Source organism: Microcaecilia unicolor, chromosome 6 (genome assembly GCF_901765095.1).
Source record: "Microcaecilia unicolor chromosome 6, aMicUni1.1, whole genome shotgun sequence".
NCBI classification, from domain to species: domain Eukaryota; kingdom Metazoa; phylum Chordata; class Amphibia; order Gymnophiona; family Siphonopidae; genus Microcaecilia; species Microcaecilia unicolor.
Window position 1 is genome coordinate 2,307,622 of NC_044036.1, and position 25,972 is coordinate 2,333,593.

Sequence of the window (25,972 nt, forward strand, 5' to 3'; positions counted from 1 at the left end):
ATGACCACCATTACTTTGGAGAAGGTCCGCGGAGCAGTAGCCAACCCGAAAGGGAGGGCTCTGAACTGGAAGTGTCGGCCCAGGACTGCAAAACGCAGAAAGCGTTGATGAGGAGGCCAGATGGGAATATGCAGGTACGCTTCCTTAATGTCCAAGGAAGCCAACAACTCTCCTGCCTTCACTGCCGCTATAACAGAGCGGAGAGTCTCCATGCGAAAGTGCCGCACTTTCAAGGCCCGATTGACCCCTTTGAGGTCGAGGATAGGCCGGACAGAACCTCCTTTCTTTGGTACCACAAAGTAAATGGAGTAACGTCCCTTGCCAATCTGATTTTCTGGCACCGGAACGACCGCACCCAGGCGTATCAGGTTGTCCAAGGTCTGCTGCACTGCCACAGCTTTGACCGGAGGACTTGCAGGGAGAGAGTACAAACCCGTCTCTTAAGGGTCGGCAGAACTCTAACTTGTAGCCGTCTCTGATGACTTCCAGCACCCAAGCGTCTGAAGTTACTCTGGTCCACTCGCCCAGAAACAAGGACAGGCGTCCTCCAATCTGCACTGGGCCATGGACCAGGACCCCGTCATTGGGTACGAGACCCTGGGGGAGGACCGGAGTGCGTACCTCCGGGACGGCGGTCTCTGCGAAAGGAATGCTGCTTGGGGGAGAAGTTCCTTTTGAAGGAAGAGGGGGGCAGAGGAGCCCGACTTGCCCGGGCGGTACCGACGGGCTTCCTGAAACCGTCCTCTGGAGATATCGGGGCGAGCACTGGCCCGAGCCCTGACCTCTGGTAACCTCTTGCCCTTAAGACGTGCCGAGATCGGTCACGATTTTGTCCAGCTCGACCCCAAAGAGCAGCTTGCCTTTAAAAGGCAACTTAGCCAGGCGGGACTTAGAGGCGTGGTCCGCAGACCAATGTTTCAGCCAAAGCCACCGCCGCGCAGAGACTGTCTGAGCCATGCCTTTAGCCGAGGCTCTCAAGACATCATACAGCAAGTCTGCCAAATAAGCCAAGCCCGATTCCAGGGCCGGCCAGTCAGCCCTCAAGGAAGGATCCGAGGGGGAAGCCCGCTGCACCATCGTCAGGCACGCCCTGGCCACATAGGAGCCGCAAACTGAGGCCTACAAACTTAAGGCAGCCGCCTCGAAGGACGACCTTAAAGCCGCTTCCAATCTTCTGTCTTGGGCGTCCTTTAGTGCCGTGCCACCTTCCACCGGCAACGCCGTTTTCTTAGTCACTGCAGTGATTAAAGAATCCACGGTAGGCCAAATAAAGGCCTCACGTTCACTTTCAGGCAAAGGATAGAGGCGGGACATAGCCCTAGCCACTTTGAGGCTCGCTTCCGGGACATCCCATTGAGCCGAAATTAAGGTGTGCATGGCATCATGCACGTGGAAGGTTCTAGGCGGGCGCTTCGTCCCCAGCATAATGGCAGAGCCAACAGGGGCTGAGGGAGAGACGTCCTCTGGCGAGGAAATCTTCAAAATGCTCATGGCCTGCAGTAACAGGTTGGGCAAATCCTCTGAGCGAAAGATCCGCGCTGCAGAGGGGTCATCCGCTCCATCCGAGCGGGAATCCGTCTCCTCCAAGGAATCCCCAAAGGACCGTTGGGAGAACTCAGATACGCTGCCCTCATCTACATCAGAGGAAACAGCGTCCTCTAAGGCCTGGGAATCCTCCCGAGGGCGTTTACTTCCGGGGGCCTCAACCCCGTTATCGGACAAGGGAGAAGGGGCAGCGTTTTGCATAAGGAAGGCCTGATGCAGCAGCAAAATAAACTTGGGGGAGAAACCCCCCAGACTGTGAATTTCAGCAGCCTGGGCCACAGCACTAGACGCACCCTCAACCGGCGCTCGCAAGAGCGGGGGAGCAACATGCTGCGAATCCAAGATGGCGTCCGGCGCGACACTCCGCGAAGGAGCCGCGCGGGAAAACGGCGCTTAACTTTAGCCGCTTTTTTGCCGTCGCCCAAATCAAGGGCGGCCATGGCATGAACGTCTCCCAGCTCAAGGGCGGCCCAAGAAGAAGCCGTCCGAGCAGAGTGGCCGGCCAAGATGGCGGAGGCGAGCAGCGGGGGATGGGCGTTTATGGCGGGAAAAACCGCCGCGCCGGAGGAAGACCCGGGACACTGACCGGCCTCCAAACTGACACCCAACAAGGGCGAATCAGACTTTAAAACCCCCGCATCCCCTCTAGAAGCACACACGCGGTCCGGGGAGCGATTCTTCGCGCCCTCGCCCTCAGACGCCATAGGCCACGTGGAGATCAATCGGGGAACCCCCTGCCCACTATAAAAAGGTAAAAATTACCTGCTTCTCGCTCCGAGCTGTAACGACCTGGTGTCCCAGTGAGTAGCTGCAATAAACGTTTAAATAAACGTCGAAATAAACGCCCTTAAGGACGTCCAAAATTTTTTTTTTTTTTAACGGAGCCAGCGGGAGGGGGAGAAAAGGAGGGACCTGGCGCCACCAGGTTTGCACTTGCTCAAGAAGAGCCCTCAACCCCAGGCACTCAACAAAACCTAAAAATTAGGCTTGGAGGCCTAGCCAGAGCTGCTGCTGTGTGTGACCACCACCTGCTGAGATAGAGAACATACTGAGGAGTTTCCGGCAGCACATGACCACATACAGGGAGGCAAAAGGATTGCTCTCTATCTCCACCTGCTGGTAGATAGACACAACCCACCAGTCTATGGATTGATCAGCATGATGATATGGAAAGTGGAATTAGAAAAGGTGCAGAGAAGGGCGATGAAAATGATAAAGGGGACAGGACAACTTCTCTATGAGGAAAGGCTAAAGCGGCTACGGCTCTTACTACTACTACTATTACTACTATTTAGCATTTCTATAGCGCTACAAGGCGTACGCAGCGCTGCACAAACATAGAAGACAGTCCCTGCTCAGGGAGCTTACAATCAGACAAAAATTAAAGTAAGCAAATCAAATCAATTAATGTGTACAGGAAGGAGGAGAGGAGGGTAGGTGGAGGCGAGTGGTTACAAGTGGTTACGAGTCAAAAGCAATGTTAAAGAGGTGGGCTTTCAGTCTAGATTTAAAGGTGGCCAAGGATGGGGCAAGATGTAGGGGCTCAGGAAGTTTATTCCAGGCGAAGTGCAGCGAGACAGAAGGCGCAAAGTCTGGAGTTGGCAGTAGTGGAGAAGGGAACAGATAAGAAGGATTTATCCATGGAGCGGAGTGCACGGGAAGGGGTGTAGGGAAGGACGAGTGTGGAGAGATACTGGGGAGCAGCAGAATGAATACATTTATAGGTTAGTAGAAGAAGTTTGAACAGGATGCAAAAACGGATAGGGAGTCAGTGAAGCGACTTGAGGAGAGGGGTAGTATGAGTAAAGCGACCCTGGCGGAAGACGAGATGGGCAGCAGAGTTTTGAACCGATTGGAGACGGGACTAAGTGGGAGGCCAGCAAGAAGGAGATTGCAGTAGTCTAAACGAGAGGTGACAAGGGTGTGGATGAGGGTTTTGGTAGAGTGCTCGGAAAGAAAGGGGCGGATTTTACGGATGTTGTAAAGAAAGAAACGGCAGGTCTTGGCGATCTGCTGGATATGAGCAGAGAAGGAGAGAGAAAGAGTCAAAGATGACCCCAAGGTTTCGAGCTGAGGAGACAGGGAGAATGAGAGAGCCATCAACAGAAATAGAAAACGGGGGGGAGTGGGGAGGTGGGTTTGGGAGGAAAAATGAGAAGCTCGGTTTTGGTCATGTTTAATTTCAGGTGGCGTTGAGACATCCAGACAGCAATATCAGACAAGCACGCTGAAACTTTGGTTTGGATGCAAGGTGAGATATCAGGGGTAGAAAGGTAGATTTGGGAGTCATCAGCATAGAGATGGTAGGAAAAGCCATGGGATGAGATTAATGAACCAAGGGAAGAAGTGTAGATAGAAAAGAGGAGGGGACCAAGAACAGAACCCTGAGGTATGCCGACAGGCAGAGAGATAGAAGTAGAAGAGGATCCACCAGAGTGAACACTAAAGGTGCGGAGGGAGAGGTAGGAAGAGAACCAGGAAAGGACAGAGCCCTGGAATCCAAAGTGAGGACAGGGTATCGAGGAGTATGCTGTGATCGACAGTGTCAAAAGCAGCGGAAAGATCAAGAAGAATGAGGATGGAATAGAGACCTCTGGATTTAGCCAGTAATAGGTCATTGGAGACTTTAGTCTTGGAGAAAAGGCGGCTGAGGGGAGATATGATAGAGGTCTATAAAAATAATGAGTGGAGTTGAACGGGTAGATGTGAAGCGTCTGTTCACGCTTTCCAAAAATACTAGGACTAGGGGGCATGCGATGAAGCTACAATGTAGTAAATTTAAAATGAATTGGAGAAAATTTTTCTTCACTCAATGTGTAATTAAACTCTGGAATTCGTTGCCAGAGAATATGGTAAAGGCGGTTAGCTTCGCGGAGATTAAAAAAGGTTTGGACGGCTTCCTAAAGGAAAAGTCCATAGACCATTATTAAATGGACTTGGGGAAAATCCACTATTTCTGGGATAAGCAGTATAAAATGTTTTGTACATTTTTGGGATCTTGCCAGGTGTTTGTGACCTGGATTGGCCACTGTTGGAAACAGGATGCTGGGCTCGATGGACCTTTGGTCTTTCCCAGTATGGCAATACTTATGTACTTATGTAGGATTGTGAAAAATTACAAAAGGACCTTACGAGACTGGGCGTCTAAACGGCAGACGTTTAATGTGAGCAAGTGCAAAGGGATGCATGTGGGAAAGAGGGACCCGATTTATAGCTAAATTTATTTATTTATTTAATTGTAGCATTTATACCCCGCTCTTTCCCGCTCGATAGCAGGTTCAGTGCGGCTTACAAAGTGTGGGTTACAAAGTATCACAGAGATAACATAGTTAGGATAGTAGATCTAAGGAATGGTTGTGTTAAGTAGGACAAGAGGGAGAGATGTGGGGGGAAGGTAAAGGTATGGGTCAAGTTAGTGGCGTGGATTGGGCTCATAAGTTAAGTCGAGTCATTTGGATAGGCTTGTATGAAGAGGTGAGTTTTGAGCAGCTTTCGGAAGGGTAGGTGTTCGTTGGTTGTTCGGATGGATCTAGGTATGGCGTTCCAGAGTTGGCTATAATGTGTAAAAAGTGGGAGTACGACCAAGGATACCAGAAACTGGAAGATGTTCTTAAATAAAAACTTTATTGAAGGTTTGAAGACTCGACACAACGTCGTGTTTCGGCCGTCAGGCCTGCATCAGGAGTCTGCTGTGCAGAGTGCTGCAAAGCAATGTTGATGGAAATCCTCTGAAGATTTTACAGCAGTCTCTTACGCGGAGAATTGCTAGATAATAATAAGGTTGATTCTTCAAAAATAACGTGGTAGTCTTTAAAAAGACTGTTTAAAAAAGTCCATCAGAAGCGCTGCACGCACTATTGATAATGCAGATATCAATAGTGCGTGCAGCGCTTCTGATGGACTTTTTTAAACAGTCTTTTTAAAGACTACCACGTTATTTTTGAAGAATCAACCTTATTATTATCTAGCAATTATCTAGCAGACTCCTGATGCAGGCCTGATGGCCGAAACACGACGTTGTGTCGAGTCTTCAAACCTTCAATAAAGTTTTTATTTAAGAACATCTTCCAGTTTCTGGTATCCTTGGTCGTACTCCCACTTTTTACACATTACTGTTTCTACCGTGGGGTGCTTGAGTTTTCTGCTCACTGGCGGATCTTCTCTCACATTTGTTCCAGAGTTGGCTGCCTATAACGGAGAAGTTGGATGCGTAGAAGGTTTTGTATTTGAGGCCTTTGCAATTGGGAAGGTGAAGATTGAGATATGTTCGAGAAGATTTGGCCCCATTCCTGGCTGGAAGGTCGATCAGATTGGTCATGTAGCTTGGAGATTCACCGTGACGGATCTTGTGGATTAGAGTGTGGACTTTGAAGTGTATTTGTTCTTTGATAGGAAGCCAGTGGAGTTTTTCATGGAGTGGTGTAGCGCTTTCGAATCGTGGTTTACCAAGAATGAGTCTGGCAGCTGTGTTCTGGGTGGTTTGTAGTTTTTTCAGGATTTGGGTTTTGCAACCAATGAAGATGCTGTTGCTGTAGTCAGCGTGGGTGAGTATTGTGGATTGTACTAGTTTGCGAAAAGTTTTTAGGGGGAAGAATGGTTTCACTCTTTTCAGTACCATCATATTGAACATCTTCTTCGTTACAGTTTTTGCATGAGTTTCTAGAGTGAGGTGGTTGTCTAACGTTACTCCTAGGATTTTTAGATTGTTGGATATTGTGATTGTAACGTCGGGGGTGATCAGGGTAGTCGGGAGTAGAGTGGAGTGTTGTGATGAGAGGATTAGGCATTGAGGTTTTTCTTTATTCATTTTCATTTTGAAAGCGTTGGCCCAGGATGCTAAGATGTTCATGTCAGTGATTATTTTATCAGAGATTTCTGCTAGGTTGGATTGGAAAGGGATGAATATGGTGACGTTATCTGCGTAGATGAAGGGGTTCAGACCAGATCTGGATAGGGATTTGGCCAGAGGAATCATCATAAGATTGAAGAGGATCGGCGATAGAGGCGATCCTTGGGGAACTCCGCATTTTGATGACCATGCAGACGAGACTGATGTGGTTGATTTGACTTGATAGGATCTGGTGGTGATGAAACTTTTTATCCGTTTGATGATGTTTCCGCAGATACCTAGTTTGTCCAGTAGTTTTGTAAGAATATCGTGGTTTACCATGTCAAAGGCGCTGGATAGGTCGAACTGTAGAAGAAGTATATTGTTGCCGATTGAAATTTCTTGTTTGAACTTGGATATTAGGGTAAGTAATACTGTTTCTGTGCTGTGTGCAGGTCGAAAACCCGATTGTGACTCATGTAGTAAGGAGAATTTTTGTATGAATTCATTGAGTTGGAAGGTCACTCTATTTTCAATTAGTTTAGTCAGGAGAGGGATGGAGGCCACAGGTCGGTAGTTAGTGATGTCTTTTTCTGGTTTCTTGGGGTTTTTTGGAATAGGTGCAAGTAGTATATTGCCATGCTCGGAGGGGAAGGAGTCTTGTTGAAGTAGGAAATTAAGGTGGGCGGTGAGGTCCGTAATGAATCGTGCTGGGGTATTTTTCATTAGATAGTTGGGGCATGGGTCCAGGTGGCAGTGAGACTTGGAGAGTTTGGATAGCGCTGTAGAAATTTCTGCAGTGTTGAGGAGGGTGAAGTTTGTCCAGGAGCAGTCTGCCGGGATCTCTTCAGAGTCGGGGTCCAGTTCGTCGAGGAAAATATCAATGCTGGTGTCGTCTTGCGGAATTGTGTTGCATAGATTAACGATTTTGTCGTTAAAATATTTGGCTAGCTAGTTGGCAGATGGACAGTTTGAGGGTGAAGTTGTTACTGGATTCATGTTAAGAAGATTTTTTATAATTTGGTATTGTTTTTTTATGTCTGTTCCGGTGGATGTGATTTGTTTTGTATAGTATGTTCTTTTGGCTCGTTTAATCTCATTCTTGTGTTTCTTTTGTGTTTGTTTCCATGCATTCAAGGTGAGATTGTCTTTAGATTTGCTCCAAGTTTTTTCTAGTTTCCTGGTTTGTTTGTTTAGGTTTTTTAATTCGTCATTGAACCATGGTGAAGGTTTTTTCTTTGTGTGTAGAGTTTTGGAGTGTAGTGGGGTGATTTCATCCAGGATAAATTTACATCTATGGTCCCATTCTGTGAGGAAATGGTTTGAGTTTGGATCTATTGACCAGTTGTTGTCATAGATTTGTGGCCAGCAGGTTTCCTTATCAATTCGTCCTCTGGTGTTGATTGTTATGGGGTCAGGTGGTTTGGGTTGTTCTTTTTTTCCGCCACGTTAGGAGTCACCGACCAAGAAAGGGATCTAGGTGTCGTCGTCGATATGTTGAAACCCTCTGCTCAGTGTGCTGTTGCGGCTAAGAAAGCAAATAGAATGTTAGGTATCATTAGGAAAGGAATGGAAAGCAAAAATGAGGACGCTATAATGCCTTTGTATTGCTCCATGGTGCGACCACACCTCAAATATTGAGTTCAATTCTAGTCGCCGCATATCAAAGAAAGATACAATGGAATTAGAAAAGGTACAGAGAAGGAGAACGAAAATGATAAATGGGATGGGAAGACTTCCCTATGAGAAAAGGCTGAAGCGGAAGGGCTCTTCAGCTTGGAGAAAAGTACATAAGTAATGCCATACTGGGAAAAGACCAAGGGTCCATCGAGCCCAGCATCCTGTCCACGACAACGGCCAATCCAGGCCAAGGGCACCTGGCAAGCTTCCCAAACGTACAAACATTCTATACATGTTATTCCTGGAATTTTGGAGTTTTCCAAGTCCGTTTAGTAGCGGTTTATGGACTTGTCCTTTAGGAAACCGTCCAACCCCTTTTTAAACTCTGCTAAGCTAACCGCCTTCACCACTTTCTCCGGCAACGAATTCCAGAGTTTAATTACACGTTGGGTGAAGAAAAAGTTTCTCCGATTTGTTTTAAATTTACTACACTGTAGTTTCATCGCATGCCCCCTAGTCCTAGTATTTTTGGAAAGCGTGAACAGACGCTTCACATCCACCTGTTCCACTCCACTCATTATTTTATATACCTCTATCATGTCTCCCCTCAGCCGTCTCTTCTCCAAGCTGTATAGCCCTAGCCTCCTTAGTCTTTCTTCATAGGGAAGTCGTCCCATCCCCGCTATCATTTTAGTCGCCCTTCGCTGCACCTTTTCCAATTCTACTATATCTTTCTTGAGATGCGGCGACCAGAATTGAACACAATACTCAAGGTGCGGTCGCACCATGGAGCGATACAACGGCATTATAACATCCTCACACCTGTTTTCCATACCTTTCCTGATAATACCCAACATTCTATTCGCTTTCTTAGCCGCAGCAGCACACTGAGCAGAAGGTTTCAGTGTGTTATCGACGATGACACCCAGATCCCTTTCTTGGTCCGTAACTCCTAACGTGGAACCTTGCATGACGTAGCTATAATTCGGGTTCTTTTTTCCCATATGCATCACCTTGCACTTGCTCACATTAAACATCATCTGCCATTTAGCCGCCCAGTCTCCCAGTCTCGTAAGGTCCTCTTGTAATTTTTCACAATCCTGTCGCGATTTAACGACTTTGAATAACTTTGTGTCATCAGCAAATTTAATTACCTCGCTAGTTACTCCCATCTCTAAATCATTTATAAATATATTAAAAAGCAGCGGTCCTAGCACGGACCCCTGAGGAACCCCACTAACTACCCTTCTCCATTGTGAATACTGCCCATTTAACCCCACTCTCTGTTTCCTATCCTTCAACCAGTTTTTAATCCAAAATAGGACATTTCCTCCTATCCCATGACCCTCCAATTTCCTCTGTAGCCTTTCATGAGGAACATTGTCAAACGCCTTTTGAAAATCCAGATACACAATATCAACCGACTCCCCTTTGTCCACATGTTTGTTCACTCCTTCAAAGAATTGAAGTAAATTGGTCAGGCAAGATTTCCCCACACAAAAGCCATGCTGACTTGGTCTCAATAATCCATGTCCTCGGATGTGCTCTGTAATTTTGTTTTCGATAATAGCCTCTACCATTTTCCCCGGCACCGACGTCAGACTGACCGGTCTATAATTTCCCGGATCTCCCCTGGAGCCTTTTTTAAAAAATGGGCGTTACATTGGCCACCCTCCAATCTTCCGGTACCACGCTCGATTTTAGGATAAATTGCATATCACTAGCAGTAGCTCCGCAAGCTCGTTTTTCAGTTCTATCAGTACTCTAGGATGAATAGCATCCGGTCCAGGAGATTTGCTACTCTTCAGTTTGCCGAACTGCCCCATTACGTCCTCCAGGTTTACCGTGAAGTAAGTAAGTTTCTCCGACTCATCTGCTTGAAATACCATTTCCGACACCTGTATCCCACCCAAATCTTCCTCGGTGAAGACCGAAGCAAAGAATTCATTCAGTCTCTCTGCTACGTCTTTGTCTTCCTTGATCGCCCCTTTTACCCCTCGGCCATCCAGCGGCCCAACCGATTCTTTTGCCGGCTTCCTGCTTTTAATATACCGAAAAAAATTTTTTACTATGTTTTTTTGCCTCTAATGCTATCTTTTTTTCATACTCCCTCTTGGCAGCTGAAGGGAGATATGATAAGGGTCTATAAAATAATGAGTGGAGTACAACGGGTAGACGTGTGTCGCTTGTTCACTCTTTCCAAAAATATTAGGACTAAGGGGCATGGGATGAATCTAGAAAGTAGTAAATTTAAAACGAACTGGAGAAAGGTTTTCTTCACTCAATGACTACAAATCATCAACACCCCTCCCTCACTTATACCGTCTTCTCTCTGTAACTGTTTGAGTAGATTGAATGCTAGCCTTGTTATTACTATATCTTTGTACCACCAAATGTATTTCTGTTCCCTGAAATGGTGATGCCATTACAGGATTTTGTAAGCCACATTAAGCCTGCAAATAGGTGGGAAAATGTGGGATACAAGTGCAATAAATAAATAAATAAACTCTGAAATTCATTGCCAGAGAATGTTGTAGAAGCAGTTAGCTTAGCGGGGTTTTAAAAAGTTTTGGATGGCTTCCTAAAGGAAAAGTCCATAATCCTTTATTAAAGTAGACTTGGGAAAAATCCACTGCTTATTTCTATGATAAGCAGCATAAAATATATTGTACTTTTTTTGGATCTTGCCAGGTGCTTGTGACCTGGATTGGCCACTGTTGGAAACAGGATGCTGAGCTTGATGGACCTTTGGTCTGTCCCAATATGGCAATACTTATGTACCTATGAAGTCTAACATATGGCCTTTTTCATGAGATGTATCCTCAGAGAATGTAGTTAGTTCACAGTCCTTCAGGATTGATTTGAAATTGTGGACATTGGTGTCTGCATCATTTTCTAGGTGTAGGTTTAAGTCTCCCAGGAAGATAATCCTAGAAAACTGGGACATGGCGGAGGAAGTAATCTCTATAAGCTGAGGTACTGCCTTGGACCAAGCTCCCGGAGGACGGTAAATGAGAAGTAGGGCGATTTGTCTTTTTTGAATCACTGCAGAATTTGTACAACATATATTCCAGTTCAGGGAAAACTCCAGAACTACTTAAACATGTGGAAAAAAACTCTTGACTATAAGAGGAAGCTGGCGGGGCTTGTGGATCCATGCCAACCTCATCACTGCCATGCCATTGGTGGGTGGGTCTGTGCCTGTGCCTCTTCCTCTGACGCAGAGAACCTCATACACAAATAGGTTCCTTTTTAAAACAAAACTACTGTGTAAGTAAGATAACGGGATTTTACCTGGTTGTCTTTAACTGAATTCTAATCTGTTTGCTAGCTAGATTTTTGGCTGAAAAGTTTCCTAAATCTAATTGGACAACATTTGCACAGTTAGATTTAGGCCTGCTGTTTTTTCAATCAAATTTAATTGGTAACTTAACTGAAACTCTGCACTAATTCCACCCTCAGTTTAGCTATGCCTCTGACCCTATTCTTCTTTTAACTGAGTACATTTATGCACCTTGCACATTCATCCAGTTATGTTTAGCTAATCAGGGGAGTGGCAGAATTTTTCACAAGTTGGGTTTAACACTTCAGGCTAGCTGGCTAAACCTTTTGAAAACCAAACCCTAAGTAATTAACTCAGGATATGCTGATTAAGAATATATCGTTTGTTGATTCATGGGCCCATGATATTTTTTTTTAAACTTAGAAAATCAACATTGTGTGGCTTGGGGATTTTGATTCTTTACTACAGAAATCTTTGCAGCTTACCACTGGTGAGACTTTAAAAACTTGGAATAAATCTTAGGTTATGGGCATAATACTAGATTTGAAAATCACCTTCGAGTACCAAATGAATGCTCTTGTTAAGAAGTTTAATTAAGAGCTATTCGATAAGTTTTAGATGCATTTCGCAGGTGGTTCTTTTACCTTATTTGGGCTACTGCAACACTTTATATGGAAGAGACACTGTGAAGCTATTGAATAGATGGTAGAACATCTCGATTAGTTCATTAGTATGTAACCTAGTACATAAAATCATCCATGGCGAGGCCCCAGCCTATATGTCCGACCTGATAGACCTGCCACCCAGAAATGCCAAAAACTCATCGCGTACATTCCTTAAATCTTCATTTCCCCAACTGTAAAGGTCTGAAATGCAAATTAATGCATGCGTCAACCTTTCCTGTATGAGCACGCAATTCTGGAATGCATTGCCACGTAATCTAAAAGCGACCTATAAACTGACCAACTTCCGCAAACTACTAAAGACCCATCTCTTCGACAAGACATACCACAAAGATCAAAACATGTGAAACATATATCCAGAAATGTTAATAATGCCTTCTGTTATATTACTATTATGTATTCCATTACCCTGCAACCTCAAATCCTTCTGTAATACCAAATGTTTACTCCCCTCTCATTTCCACTATCCATGATGTATTGTAAGCCACTTTGAGCCTGCAAAAAGGTGGGAAAATGTGGGATACAAATACAATAAATAAAATAAAAATAAATTCTTATACGGGAAAATTAGGTTCTTACCTTGGTAATTTTCTTTCCTTTAGTCATAGCAGATGAATCCATTACGAGTGGGTTGTGTCCATCAACCAGCAGGGGAAGATAGAGAGCACTGAAAAACAAAAGTGCCTCATGGCCTGCTAGCTCCATCTGCTTCTTCAGTATTTGAAGCTTCCAAAGCAGTGTGACACCGCCACATATAACAACATGAACTTTCCTCACAGCGGATGAACGCCCCAGAACAGGAGCAACAATTCAAAGGAGGGACAAACTCAACCTCCTGTAACAGAACAGAAATCCTGAAGACTTTTTTCCAACTTCTCCCAATGAGGGAACATATCTACAGGAAAAACTGAACATAAAACCAAGATCAATCACATAATGAACCACTGAGGGAGGGCTCATGGATTCATCTGCTATGACTAAAGGAAAGAAAATTACCAAGGTAAGAACCTAATTTTCCCTTCCTTGTCATCAAGCAGATTAATCCATTACAAGTCGGATGTAACAAAGCAATCCCTAGATAGGGTGGGAACAAGCCACACCATGCGCCAGCACTTGTGCTCCAAAATGCGCGTCTCTCCTGGCAGCCACATCCAGCCTGTAATGTCGGGCAAAAAAGAGTTTAGAAGCCCAAGTAGCTGCACTACATATCTCTTGAAGAGAGAGTGCTCTAGTTTCAGCCCAAGAAGAGGAAATCGCTCTTGTAGAATGTGCCTTAAAGGCTTCAGGCGGAGGCCAGCCAGACAACAGGATATGCTGAAAAAATTGCTTCCTTGAGCCAACGGGCTATAGTGGTTTTAGATGCTGGATACCCCCTGCGCGGACCTGATAACAGAACAAAAAGATGTATTTTCCTTTATTTCATTTATTCTAGGGGTACAGCTCTGGACTACACATGTTACAATGCCTTTCTTGCCTTTTGTTGAAATCGGTGTTTCAGTAACATATATGGGTATTATTTATGTCTTGGATATGCTTTGGGCTCTCACTTTGGCGTCACTTTGACGCCCCATACTTGGGATACACCTCACGGCCCTCCTCTCTGATGCTCTACCGACTCTTGCACCTTTTTATTTTCTTCCCTGCCCTCCTCTCTGATGCTTTCCTCTTACATAATTTTATTTATTTCCCACCCTCTCCCTAAACAATAGACCGTCTGATACTTTAAGGCTTTCTCACTCTGTTTCTGAGGCTAGATTTAAACCTCGAGACAGGTTTTTCTTTCTTTTTACGCTGCAAGTGACAGCTTGATAGACCTGCATGGGGTCTGCAACGTGTTTACAAAGTTTTAAAAATGTTTTTTCCTTCAAATAGAAATTTGTGTACTTTCCCTTCAAAACCGGCTTTCTCCTTCTTTCCTCCACCCCCCATGTCTCATTATGGTAATATTTTGATTTAATACTTCGTGATTCCACTTTTGAACTGTTATGGTGTGGGTTAAAATTTGGATGTGTAACATTTAGAAATACATGTTTTACTAATCCGCAATATTGTCACATATTTCCTTGTTATGATTGAAACGCATTTATTTCCCTTTGTTGGAGTACATTGACAGATGCGTGAGTATGATTGTGTTATGTCTCTGCATGTTCTACTATCAGGATAATCATTGCATGTTTTTGTAAACTGTTAGCACATTATCATTTCTAGGTCTCCCTGCAATCTGTGAAGCGGCCTTTTCAACCACTGACCTTGGACTGGTCAATATATATTATTATTAATCTAGTTCATTTTTCTATAGCTAATTACAGGTCTGAAGCTTATTTGTAGACCACTTGCTCACTAGGTCCCGTTATTATACATATTGGGTGATGTTGTTCACTACCCATTATATCATATCTTCCTTTCCGCACCCAACACCACATACTGGTGGTCTGACATCTATTCAGATCTCTGGTAAGGACTTTCCGTCCGAAACAAATCCTTTCTATTTTGCGGTTGATCTCCCTATGCCACCGAGAGTTCGGAAGGGCGTAGTGACCCCGCCAACTGTCCTCTTTCTCAATTGATTTTCTGCGCTGGAGATTACATTGCACGAATCGTGAGTATATTTCCATTTATTGTATGTGTTACTATTAAGCTTGCCGTTGTATATTTTTATGACCTATTGGGTTAGCTCTAATTTAAATGTTTTATTTTACCAAATTTAGGATTAAGATTTTGTCCTCAATACACAGGGACACCTCTGTATGTGGGACAATAACTATGTCTGTGTCTGAGTGTGGTTTTCCTTTTCTATTCTGTTTGTGTGCTGTGACTTGTGATTGGCTACTGGAATATTTATTTTCATATTTTTTGTTTTGATACCCTAAACAATTCCTTAACCGTGCACAATTCCAATGATTGGTTTTGAACTACATTTAGAAATATCTTGCTTCCTCTTCTGAGCTTTGAGTTTTCTACGTATCAGTATTAGGTTACTGTTTTAATTTTATGTCTACATGTTCCTGTGTGTCCTGTGGTGAATAGCATTAATTAAACCAGTTAGTTATTAGGGAATCATTTCTTTAGCTTTAAATTAGTGCTTTACAGTTACTCCGTGAGATTGCCTATCAACTGCAGTGGTAGTAAATCTCAAAGGAGTGTTTTTGTTTTTTTTCCTTCCAGGATTGTATAATATTTCATTTAAGCAATGTTTGTTTGATTTGTGACGTGATGTTAAATGCCTGATTGTTTTTGACTTCTGGTAAATTGCTTTCACTAGAAATGCAAGCACTTTTTAGTTCTGGTAGCTATAAATAGTTTAAGAGTTTACGATAATTTATCTTTGTTGGCTCCGGTACTCACATCTGGATTCTAAATCTGGATAAGACAGATATACCGGACATGATACTTATTCAGGTATCATATGACAGACTTTTTTTTTTTTTTAGTAAAAGAGATCCACTTAACGTTTTAATTTTATAGGTGTACGTCCGTGTATGTGTTCTTTGAAAATTGCATAATTATTCCAGATATTTACTATGAAAGATTCTATATTATATGCCATCTAAAACACTGTTTATTTGTGACGTTGTTTAAAATAACTAGTGCTGATGTTCACTTCCTGGCTTTTTATTGGGGATGTATTCCGTAATAATGAAGTAACTGTTTTAATTTTCCCTTTCACGTCTTATCTACAACTTTCAAACTTCCTTCCCTGCTTCTTAAAGATTTATAGTTTTAAGATATATTATTGTATAGAGTTCCAGCATTTATGGTTCTCAAACCCCAAATGGCTCAGTTAAAATTCATTTCCGGATTCCATAATACTACAGTGCTTACCTTATTATCTATGCAATAGGGTTTAGAGATTAACCCTTGCATAACATAACTGACTGGTAAATCAGAACTAAAGAAATTCAGGTTGCTATTATTTTAGAGCTCTGTTCAGATAAGACTAGCTACAATTGCCGATTTCCTTTTTATTGAGAACCGTACCTCTGGTAGCAGATAAAGTAATAACCTTCTTTTCCTCTCCTGAAGTATTAATTCTATGAAGACTAATTACACCAGCATAAAGTTTTAATACGAAAACTTAAACTTACAGTTTTTGTCTGATGTATAGACCTATTTTCAGTCACCATAATATCCAACGCTTGCAGTGAGCAGTAAACTCAGGAAGCACCGTTATTTCGTGATTTCCTTAGGACCGAATGACAGAGATTAACCCTTGTAGTTCTTATTTTCTCTAAAGTTCATCTTTACAAATGCTTTGGACTCAGTATATGATAAAGGAATTCATTACGTGTTTCAGATTTTTAATAGCTGGATGGGTTTTTCTGTGATTCTGTGTTATCCTACAATGTAGGTTTACAAGCTGTTCCATTTATCATACTGGTCTATATGAACATATTCTATTGGTTAATTGTAGGCATTTATTGCATTAATAAAAAATTGTTACTATATCTTTGATTTTTTTGAATTTTACTAAAATGTTTTAAGAAATGCTACTACTTGTCTCCTGCTGATAAAGTGGCTCCTCCTCTGTATTTTAAATATACTTTAAACTGTAAATTGATTCCTGGGAATATATAAGCTTATTTTTAGCTATCCCTCTGAATGTGAATCTTGATATGCTGTCATAATTTAGGGCCCAAATTGTGAAAGCATAGAAATGATCAAATTACAATTAAATATAATTTTTATTTTCCAAATTGGCTGTGAACTATTACAGAGGACTATAGGTTATTGTCCTTCTCATTTGACCTATTTGAACCTTGTAAGGGTCACATGAGGAGGCCTCATAGAAATATATAGTTTTTACATCTTTCTTTTCTGATATTGCCTTTTCTCTATCTTTTAAAATATCATGTTAAAGGCTGTATTTTCCTAGAGCAGACTCTGACCACAATGTTTCCTCAAACTCTGCTGACTTCCTGTGCCAGCAACATCTCATCTACAGAGAAAAATTGTTTTCTACTTGTAACTTGTGATTTTATGTATTGAGACTATGCTCCACCTATTGGTGCCCCAAGGAACTAACAATGCATTCTTTGATTTTTTCTTTCTAATGGTCCTGTGCTGAGATTTGACCACTTGATATTACTTCTTATATCAGCTCTATTTATTAAGTTCTGTAGGTTGTGTGAAGACTGCAAATCCAATTCCTGATCTACCGCCTCTATTCCAGTTTAGTACTTCCGGCAAGAAAAAGAAGCGCTAACTCCTCCAATGAGATTTTTCTTTTGTCCAAATGATGTCATTAATTTTGACTTTCGTGGTTAGGCTCTTAAATATTCTGCTGTATTAAATATTTTGCAGGCTCCTCATCTTTTCCAGAACATACATGTCACTTTACGTATGAGCTCTCTGTTACAACAGACAGCGACCGTGATTCCAGAAGATACTTCCATCACCTGGACTAGTTATGAGTTTTAAATTCCTGCACATTAGACTTCTGCTCTGATTATGACTATTTCCTAAGCTACCCTTCTTTCTGAATCATCTAGCTCGTAAGTCCTGCTGGCCTCCTGCAGCTGAGGGCTCAACCCTTGGTGAATGTTAGTCATCGCAGGTGAAGATTTCATACCTACTGGCGATAGATTGCAACGCATTGCCCGTGCCTGTTGACTATTTTGGTGCACCATATTCCTGACCCTCCATACCTCAATAACTTGAACAATCAACATCGTCTCTAAATTTTAATTTTTATTGTTTTTTTTTGGTACCCTTTTCTTTTGTTCCATATACTTAACCATTGTTATTTGATCATGTCTTCGTAATGATTACCAATCTGTCTTGCACATTATGCAAGCCAGAAGTGGGGATATATTATGCAAATCCCAATTCCTAGTATTAAGAGGGTTGAAGTTGAAGCTCTGACCCCTACCAATCAGGAGATATAATTTCATATATACTATTGCTATTTATGTAAATTGGCTTTTCATTATTGAACCCTTATGGTTTCGCTTTTGCTTTTGCACTTAATTAGCACTGTTTTCTCCATGTTTACATTGTCTTTCATGTCTCTTGACATCTATATATTATTTTTGCTTATTCAGTTTACGCTGAGTATGCCCACCAAGATATAGCAATGTATCATTCAGGCATACAGTTATTTTGCTTATTCCTTTGCCAGCCTCTGACTCTTGATGGACTGAGTATGATGGGGCATGCCTAGAATAAAGACATGGAAAGATCCAAGTTTGTACACCACAAGTACGTCTTCAATGATGTTAGATCCCCCAAGGTTGTGGCAATAATCTTTACACCTTGCAAACTACTGGATCACATGTTTTGGGTCCAGGTGAAAGATATACGGGTTTACTCAGCCACAGGACCTGAGGTTACCAGCCTAACCATCTCAAGACCAGCCACTTCCTTCAGCAGGCCAGCCTGAAAACCCAGATCTCCGTCCAGATTCTTCAACGCTTCCACCGCCTCAACCATGATCAATGAAAGAGAATTCAGAACTGATACTTAATTTGAGATTTACTGTTGCTGTTTATGGACATTATAGATTCATATTTTGTTTTATTTTTAGTTTAGCAGTAATCCTGTCTATATATTGAAAAGGTTTTATTTTTATTTTCCTATTATTTCCTTTATTGTTCTAATTGCTTTTCTAACAGTTTTCCCGTTATTTCTGTTTATGTAATTGAAATTGAAGTTGATATTGCTCAGATGCAAGGGTAACATCAAACCCTAATACTGGCTAAGATATCATAATGTAGGTGTAAACTCTGTTAGTATCAACCAGTTATGCAATTGTTTAACTTTGGTGTAGGCTTACTTAAGCTGCATGTATTTCTGTAGGTTTGACTAAGCTCCAAGTGGGGTAACGGATATATAAAATGCTTCCCATACTTCCAGGTCATTATGCATATGTCAAGATCCATGCATGACCTTTGTTAATATAAAATTTCCTAGGATTGACCCTTTTTGCTGTATAAGACAACCTCATACTTATTTAAGGATTCTGAATACCTACAACCTAAAACAGCCTGCAATCAGAGTACTAACCATACATTTGTTGAGCCACCATAACAATGCTTAATCAAAACCACTATTCCTTCCCAAGACCACTGAGATAGATACATTAGATTATCTCCCCTGAAAGTGTTTATTAGTACGATCCACCTTAAATTGCTATTACCCACATACCTATACTTCATGAGATTTTGTAGATGAACTCATGGATTTGTCCCATTCATAAAACCTCTCTCACTACAGGTTTGAGTAAGCCTCAAGAGGGGTAACATCAAGATTAAGGCCCAAGGGGTTGGGTAATATAAAGGGAATTCCATATGCCCAAATAATATATCATCTGAGGATGAAGTTTCCTATCTTGCACCATACCTTCTAACAATTTGTAAGACCAAAACTCCCCCTCTAGTTTGATAGCTTGCCACCTTCTGGAATGGATGATGACAAGCTTGACGAGCTTTGTGTCACCCCTCCTCAGAGGGGGTGACAAGTGGGGAATGTATAATTATAGTACAGCAAGAGGCCCTCACTGGATGCCCACCGGAAGGGTGGAAGGCCAGATTTTAGGACTCAGGCTGTAAAAATACCAGCTAGGTTTAAAAATCTATGACTGGCTGAGCAAGGACTTGCTTTTCCTGCAAGTTAATATGTGTTCTAGCTTGAGACCTATCCACTGGAATAGTGGTGGGCCAAGCTACATAGCTTTAAACAGCTGAAGAGCACTGACTAGGCCTGAAACCAGCTGATGGCCTTATAGCAGAGAGCCTGCAAGAGTCTTAATGAAATCTGGTACAACTTTCAAATTGAATGTAACACATACGATGTAGAAATTATGGACGAAAATGGAAAGTTTGGTTTGTAAGATGGAGAATGTTTTTAATAAGTTGGCACCCAGATCACAAGATGATATAAGACAGAGATGTCCATGTTTTGATGTTTGGATGTCCGTATCTAGGGAGATGTCCATGTTTGGATGTTTGGATGTCCGTATCTAGGGAGATGTTGACAAAAAGGGAAATTGCGCAATAACTTGCAATAGCTAAAACGGAACTTCATAAGAACAAATTGTTGACAAAAAAAGGAAATTGCGCAATTCCCATAGACTTGTATTAGGACCAGATACTATATAAGGAAGGGCATCAGATAGATCGTTGGAGGTTCTCCCCAACGCATCTAGGACGCAGAGCTCCGGTCAGCTGAATCCAGAATTTGTCTGATGAATGTATCTGATTAAAGTCTGATTTGCAAATAAACTCTTCATTCCAAATGATGATTTGTGGGCTTCACTTAATGATGAAAGGCTGTAAGTATAAATGCTTTTGCTACATCAGGCTATCATTCGCTGCATTATATAACCTGTAGCCTAAATCCAGTTTGTCATAAGGCTGGTATCTATTCCTTGCCAGTGCTGAGAGGCGGACTAATGCGGGTATTTGAGACCTAACGTCTCTCTCAGTGGCAATTCCTTTTAAAACCTCATAACTCCTGGATTACCCCAGTACTAGTGTTATTTAGAGATGGAGTCAGATTGAGGTCACTCTAGCCTTCTTGGGGGGCTCGGGACCCCCCAATTCTCAACAAAGATGATCAGAGGTCCGAAAGGCATTTGACATGTGAAGATATTGCAACAGAGCCCTTCGCACATCTAGGAGGTGCAATTGCCCAAAGAATTCTGGAAACTCCTCTTTAGAAAAGGAGGGCAGGAAAATAGGCTGGTTTAGGTGAAAAGCTGAAACCACCTTAGGCATGAAGGACAGCACAGTACGTACCATAACTCCTGACTCTGAGAATTGCAAAAATGGGTCTCGACAGGACAGTGCCTGGAGCTCAGACACCCATCTTGCCGATGCAATGGCCACCAAAAAGACCGTCTTTAGGGTCACATCCTTCTCCGAAGCTCGCCTAAGTGGCTTGAAAGGCCTTTAAAACTAACCCTATGTTCCAGGCCGGCCACGGAGTTCGCATGGGAGGACGGAGCCGAATCACCCCTCTGAGAAACTGTGCCACATCCGGACAAGCAGCCAGAGGCCAGCGACCTTCCCTCGAAAATATGTAAACCATCCTGCAAAAAGTCAAGTATCGGCGAGACAGAAGCCCGCATGGGTGTGATCGCTTTAGAAGCACACCAAGCCTCAAATTGGCACCAAATCTTTGTGGGCTTGTAGGAGAGTGGAAATGACTTTACTGTCTCTCAATTGCGCCCTCTCAATAGCCATGCCGTAAGACCAAAGCGGCAGGCGTCCTCCATGGTTACCGGTCCCTGTGACAACAGATTCGGTACCAGAGGTAATGGCAGGGGAGCCTCCACCAGCATCTGCATACCACGGCCTCCTGGGCCAATCCGGGGCGATGAGAACCACCTCTCCTTGGTGTAGCCGAATCCGCAGGATTACTCGCCCTATCAAGGGCCACGGAGGGAACACATACAGAAGGCCCTGAGGCCAGGGTTGAGCCAAGGCATCCAACCCCGCCGAGCGAGGATCTCTCCGTCTGCTGTAAAACCACGGGACTTTGGCATTTGCGCTTGAGGCCATAAGATCCGCTATGGGCGTCCCCCATTTGGCACAAATCTGCAGGAATACTTAATCTGCAAGTTCCCACTCTGCTGGGTCGATTTGATTCCTGCTCAGATAATCAGCTTGCACGTTGCTCTGACCTGCAATGTGAGCTGCTGACAGAAACTGCAGTTGTAGCTCGGCCCAGTGGCATATCTGAGCGGCCTCTGCAGCCAGCCTTGTCGATTTATGTAGACCACTGCTGTTGTGTTGTCCGACAGAACTCTGACAGCCAATCCTTCCAGGGTCAATTGAAAGGCCAGAAGCGCCTGGAATATCGCTTTCAACTCCAAGCGATTGATGGACCACTCCGACTCCTCGGGTGTCCAGAGACCCTGGGCATGCCTTCCCCGGCAATGTGCACCCCAGTCCTTCAGGCTGGCATCTGTTACTACCAGGCACCAATCGGGGAGCGCTAGCGGCATTCCTCGCCGCAGCATGCTGTTTGAGAGCCACCACTCCATACTGAGCCAGGCCGCAGGGAGCCACGTGAGTCTGCATTGATAATCCTGAGATATGGGAGACCATCGTTGAAGCAGGGAACACTGCAGAGGTCTCAGGTGCGCTCTCGCCCATGGCTCCACTTCCAAAGTGGCCTTCATCGACCCCAACAGCTGGACTATGTCCCAAGCTCGCGGGCAAGGCATCCTCAGGAGCAGACGGACCTGGTTCTGAAGCTTGCACCGCCTTTGCTGGGGTAGGAACACATACCCCGTGGCTGTGTCGAACCGGACCCCCAAATATTCTAGAGATTGAGAGGGGGTCAGGTGACTTGGCCAAATTGACGACCCAGCTCAGAGACTGAAGTACTGAGACCACTCTGGCTGTTATCTGATGACTCTCCACTGCCGAGTCCGCTCTGATGAGCCAGTCGTCAAGGTACGGGTGAACCCAGATACCCTCTTGCCTGAGAAAAGCAGCTACTACCACCATTACCTTGAAAAGGTTCGGGGAGCTGTGGCGAGGCCAAAAGGCAAGGCCCGAAACTGGAAATGTTTTCCCATCACCGCAAACCGCAGAAACCTCTGGTGCGGGGGCCAAATAGGAATGTGCAAGTAAGCTTCTTTCAGGTCCAGAGACGTGAGAAACTCTCCTGGCTGTACCGCCGCAATGACGGAGCGCAGGGTTTCCATGTGTAAATGTCGCACTCTCAGGGACTTGTTGACTTCTTTTAAGTCTAGGATGGGCCGAAAAGACCCTCCTTTTCGTAGCACCACAAAGTAAATGGAGTAACGGCCAGAGCCATGTTCGGCGGGAGGCACCAGGAACACTGCCCCTATGTGAATCAATCCTTGCAAGGACTCCTCTACCGCCGTCCTTTTGGCGGCCGAACCGCATTGGGACTCCACAAACACGTCTTTCACCGGGGCATTGAATTCTATTCTGTAACCAGGTCCAAAACCCATTGATCTGAGGAAATCTTGGCCCACTCTTCGTGAAAAGGGAAAGTCGTCCTCCAATAACAGGGAGCGAGGAGAGGGTCGGCACACCATCATTGAAAGGGTTGCCCTTGAACTCCAGGCCTTGAGCTAGCTGCTGCGGAACGTTTGTCCGAGTGAAAGGAGTTCCTCTGCTGAAAACGGGCACGTGAAGTAAACCCAGCAGAACCCCCTGGGCGGTACCTTCGAGCTTCACGGAAGCGAGGTCTGGAAGAGGAGGGAACCGCCTGACCCTTGGAGGAAGGCCGCAGCCTATCCTCGGGTAAGCGCTGGGGTTTAGCATCCCCCAGGCCTTTAACAATGTTCTCCAACTCCTCACCAAATAGGAGAAGGCCTTGAAAGGGCAACTTCACCAACCTTTTCTTAGAGGCCATGTCAGCCGCCCAATGCCGTAGCCACAACAGGGCAGCGAGCCACCACCGCCACAGCCATCTGCTTAGCAGAAGCTCTGACCAGATCATAAAGGGCGTCAGCCAAAAAGACAAGGCCAACTCCATCCGCGGTGCCACTTCCGCAAGGGGCTCCCGCTCCATCTCCAGGCTGTTCCACTGCCTGTTGTAACCAAGCTAGGCAGGCTCGGGCAGCGTAACAGCTGCATGCAGGCGCCCGTAAGGATAGGCCTGAAATCTCAAAGGACCGCTTTATAGCTGATTCAAGGCGTCGGTCCTGCATGTCCTTCAGGGCAACTCCACCTTCAACTGGGAGGGTAGTTCTCTTTGTCACAGCCGTGACTAGGGCATCCACTTTAGGCACAGCTGGGCGTGCCAAATGCTCCTCACTTAGAGAGTATAATTGCCCCATAGCCCTGGCAACTTTCAAAGGCCCCTCGGGGTCAGCCCATTGAGCCGAAATAAGCTCTTGGATGGAGTCATGCAAAGGAAAGGCTCAAGCAGGCTTCTTAGTACTTGTCATCCTCGGATTAGCAGAGGAGACTTCAGCACTCGCAGGATCTGCAATAGAGAGGGCCTGCAATGCATTAGAAATAAGCGCTGGCAGCTCATCGCGGTGGAAAATCCTCACCGCGGAAGGATCATCCGGATCCAGTGGCAATCCTGCACTTTCCTCTGGCTCTCCAGACCACGAGGGCCTGCCAGACCCCTCAGACTCCTCACATCCTGACTACGGGAGGGGGGGGGGGTTCGCCACTCTCTGAAGCTGAATCCACCCTTCTGCGCTTGTCCTGCGGCCATCTGTCAGGGGAAAACACACCTGACATCAATTCAAGGCCGGGCTCCAATGGAGGGGGCACAAGCAGCAGGGCCGATTGAGACCACTGCGGGAGAGCTCTTTTTAACATAAATGCTTTATGCAGCAGCAAAATAAACTCAGGGGAGAATGGCTCACTCTGGTCTCCCGGTTCCAGTCCAGGGGTAACAGCTCTCATATTAGCCTCCATATGAGGCTCCCCTCCAGGCTCAAACCCCTCCGCCTCAGCGGGGGTCGCACTATGCTGTACCAAAATGGCGCCCGCTGCCAGCTCCACGGAGCGGGAAGAAACCTCGCTCGTCATGCTCGGGCTGGCTCTGACGTCAGAAAAACACAATTTACAGAGCCCTGCTGCTGATCTGCGCTTGCCACAACGGGAACAGCGCTTAACAACCTCCGCAGCCATCGCTGAAAACGGCGTGAAATTCAAAATGGCGGATTCGTGCCAAAATCGTCCCGAACGTGGACCCTCCCCGGAGGACCTACAAAATGCTCTTACCTCCCCGGACCGAGTCCACAGAGCTCCGATCCGCTGCACAATCAGAAGAAAACCTCTTTTCTCGGATCGCAGCGCTACAGCGCAACGTGACTTTTTTTTTTTTAGCGCTGTGAGGAAAGTTAGAGGCAACAGCGCAAGAGGTACATTTTTCCACTCCGGAGGATCAGTACCGTGGGAAAGGCAGTGGAAGGCGAACCTATGTGCCTGCATCCACAGCGTGGGCAAAGACAGGGACAGGGCTAGCCTATGTGTCTACATCCACAACGGGGGCGGGTAAGGCAGGGAAAGGGCATACCTATGTGCCTTCAAAGTGGGCACCACCAGCCACAGTACCCCTGCTACAACTGGCAACAGCACAGGAGCCACCCCTGGCAGATTTTCTGAAGGAGCTGAACAAGCTGCGACCACCCTGCTGGGGAGATAGAGAATACTGAAGAGGCAGATGGAGCTAGCTGGCCATGAGGCACTATGGTTTTTCAGTGCTCTCTATCTCCCCCTGCTGGTTGATGGACACAACCCACTCATAATGGATTCATCTGCTTGATGACAAGGAATCTGGTATTTACGTGTTGTAAAGAAGTGAAATTAAAGATATTTTTAGACGCCTCTTTTAAATATTTAGCTGCAAAGGTTTGGAACAGGATACCAAGTTGCATAAAATCTGATGACTTATTTTTGGTTTAGAAAAAATGTGAAGACTTATTTGTTCTCAGATATGGATACTGATTGATCTATCATGTATTTTACAGTTTATGATGTGTTTTAGCTGCAATGTTCTTGATTTAACCTATACTATGCAATCCATCTAGCTGCGATGTTCCTCTTTTTGTAAACTGCACTGAATATATATGGAGATACTGCGGTATATAAGCTGTGTATAGTACAGTATAATAAAAACATAATAGAAAGAAAGCAATACATCAAAACATAAAAAATCTTAAAAGGGTGAAAGAAGTGCCTTCTCGGGTGAATGGCAGCCAAACTGAGATAGCTCCTATAGGTATGGCCTAGATGTACCAAGAACTTATTTATTAATATCTTAAGTTTTATACCACACCATCTGTGAAGGTACAAGTTGTGCACAACGTATTAATAAAATTAAACAAATACAATAACAAGAAAAAATTAATTTAATGACTTTATATTCTGGCTTTTTGATTATAGGATGTACAAAGCATCATAAGAAAATAAACCAAACACTAAAACAGAAGTATCGCCGGCCCAACACGGCCACAGGCGGTAGTTCCGGCTGCAGCGAGTGCACCATTTCCAGCACTCTGTGAAACTGGGCATCGCTGTGTGCTGCCCGGTTACCACGGTAGTCCTTAATGCCACCTCAATGAGTGGC

General features: G+C 44.4%; 1 protein-coding gene across 1 annotated transcript in view; it reads right to left on the bottom strand.

Moving 5' to 3' along the window:
* Positions 1-25,972, bottom strand: part of PTPRF (protein tyrosine phosphatase receptor type F) — a 1,045,343-nt gene that overhangs the window by 105,049 nt on the left and 914,322 nt on the right.